The sequence below is a fragment of the Coregonus lavaretus genome, assembly GCF_964263955.1.
Source record: "Coregonus lavaretus genome assembly, contig: HAP1_SCAFFOLD_4879, whole genome shotgun sequence".
NCBI lineage: Eukaryota > Metazoa > Chordata > Actinopteri > Salmoniformes > Salmonidae > Coregonus > Coregonus lavaretus.
The window spans coordinates 38,701-41,715 of record NW_028161152.1 but is presented as its reverse complement, the minus strand read 5'-3'; positions in this window follow the sequence as shown (position 1 = coordinate 41,715).

The window sequence follows — 3,015 nt, the reverse complement described above, 5'->3', positions numbered from 1 at the left end:
TATCACGGATGGGTTATAGAGCAAACAACGCAATTATCACAACATAGGTTGTAATATGGATTTTTTTACTGGCTTGGCTTGGCTTCCTCAGTGATTTTACCCATACACCGCTACTGACTGGCACTCCTGGGGTCTGTCACATTGGCAGCAGCCTACTGTACTGTTTCTGGAAACTTCTGGTTTTTGTCAAGCTGGCTGCTTATCAGGCCTTGCCGAGCCTGCAGTCAACACACACTTCAGTACAAAGGGTGTCACTGACCCTGAGATTCTCATTCGGGCAAAAGACCGTCTCGTCCTCGACTCCTCCATCTTCTCTCCTCCATGACCCGGAGACCGATGTGGTCGAGTACAGTGTCAGTTCATTAGCAGGCGAATGAAGGAGGCTGCTCATCTTCTTGATGACCTACTTCGACAGAGGATGCACAAGAGTATCGTCACGGCAGGTAGCGCGGAAGTGTTTCTAATCCGCCACACCCCCTTTGAATAAGCTGTTGTTTCCTGGAAGGAGAAAAGCATGCAGCATGCACACGTTTAAAAAACCATACGCTACTTATCCTTTTATCAGTAAAATGTCTTGCACAACTAGCTACATTTGTTTTTTTTATTACTTTACATATTTATTTAAACGTAATTTGCCTGATGATGCATGAGTGGAGAAGGAGAGTCTCGTTTCATACACGTTTCTTCTCTTCCCTTCCTCTCCTCGATTACCTTTTGACCTTTTTCAAACAGAGTTGAGGAGAGGACGGAGGAGGATGGCGGAGTTAGCCAAAGCAATGGAGAATCTCCCCCTGTCTGTGTAGAGTTATTTGCCCTTACTTTGCTTGCTGTTTTACCAGGTATATAAGCTGTCTGCCTCCATCAGGGACATATTATGGAAAGGAATGATCCTGGTTGGGGTCACTCTAATCACACGTAGGAAGTGCTGTTGTTGTGACTTAGTCTGAACCAGTCCCAGTGTCCAACTTAGGTGTCTGTTAGTGGGGAGAGAGTACTCATCCCCCTAGATGTTGTGAGTTTTGGGTCTTGGTATCGGTTTTTGTATTTGCTAAAAGCTAACTACTTTCTGCTCTGCTTGTGTAGCCAGTGCTTCCTTGCTTGAGTAAGATGGCCAGTGGTAAGAGTAAGTTCAAAAAGACTAACCAGCTGAATTTGAACCTCCGGTTTCACAATGAAAATTAAAGATACTCACGAGCGCTATCCTGGGGTGGAAACACGCTCAGGAGGCTTTGGCTCAGACCAGTTTATGTGACCATTGCCTCCGGCTGGGTTCAACTTCCATTGGACGTCAGGCTGACTTCGTGAGAAAGATTGGGGCTGCTGGCGAAAAGTCTTCCGGTGAAGCGACCTCGGGAATGGGGTTGTCTGAGGCTGGGAGAGAGCAGCAGCGGTGGTCGGAGTTAATAGGGGTGTCATCCCAGCCTAGTGAGGCTCATTACGGTTTCTCTGGCAGTGTTCAGAGTCCGGATTCCAGGGATGATATACTACTTTGGATTCGGCGGGGGGGAGTGAACCATTCGTGGCTAATGCGCCTTTGATGGAGCAGTGTCATAGTGTGGCAGATCACCTGGGGGCTGTCTTCTCCCCCGTAGCGGATTTCCTCCAGGTTTGGGGTAAGGTATTTGCCTCCTGTCCCTACAGCAGTGACGCATTGCTTACCCATGTTTAAATATTTCTCAGATGAGCTAAAGGCGACCTGAGATTCCTTTCATTCAGGCAGGCTGGCGAGCTACTTAGCTCCAGAGGCTAACAAGGTGGCTAATCCTAGCACGGTGCTTCAGAATAAACAGTGCCGGTTCTTGGCGGAGCAGCTGGACAGAATGTACCAGGTCATTGAATGTGGTCACAAGGCTGCAGATGTATCATTTTGATTTGCTGCAGGAGCTGAATAAGACCGTGGAGGTGGGGAAGCCGGTTTCAGAGCGCTATGGCTGATTTTGTGCTGCATCTGTCCCGGTGTACTATCCTGGCTGTGGGTAAAAGTATGGGGGCGATGGTGGTGTCTCAGAGGGGCCCTCCTCCCCAAGCATTTACTGTGGCAACAGTGCTCCCAAGTGGCTTGGTCAATGGGGGCAAGTTACTGCTTGCCGAAGTCCCAGAACCCGGTTTGGGTCGGGTATCAGAACGGCGGTACCACAAAATCACATTGTTAGGTTCCTCGGTGTTCAGGGGTATCGAGAGTGAGATAGCATGTGTTGGTAAGGTCCGACAACAGGACGGTGGTGGCGTACATCAACAGGCGGGGGGGGGGGGGGGGGGCAGTATCTCTCTCTCTCCTAAACCTGTCTCGTTATATGTTTGTATGGAGCAGTGCGCATTTCCAGTCACTCAGGGCAACGTATCTTCCAACGTTCTCTCAACGTGGGTGCGGATCTACTTTCCAGAGGGTGTCCTCTCTATGGAGTGGAGACTGTACCCCTTGGTGGTTGAGCAGTTTTTTCTGTTTCGCTAATCCAGCTTGGGATAAGGGTGCTTTCCGTCTTTCTCATTGGATTACGGAGGCTATCTCCCTAGTGTATGACAGCTAAGGACAAGGTTTGCCTAGTGGTTTGTGTGGCGGCTGCTTGGGCAATGTTCAGGAGCATGAAGATTGGTAATATCTGCGCTGCAGCGAGTTGGGATTCCCAACATACCTTTGAGGTTTTATCGCTTGGAGGTAACTGCAACTGCTCCCAGTGTGGCTCATAGTGTTCTTATGGCTGGGTCCGGGAGTGTGTGTTAGGCCGTGTGAATTTATCCGGGTTACCACAGTTACAGCAGGTTCTGGTGTCCTATATGGGGCTCTGACAGTTCAGGTCTCATGAGGCTCTGACAGTTCAGGCTTCTCAGTTCAGTATTAGTGTAAAAGGTGGCTTCTGTAACCCCTTTTTGGAGCCGATGGAACCTGTGTGTTCTTGAGCTGCCATGGGCTTCTTTGTTTGATACCCTCTGAGCCGGCTTGGGGCGTGATTGTATCTCCCCATAGTATTTTATACAGAGTGACCGACTGAAAGGGAATGTACAGTTATGAATATA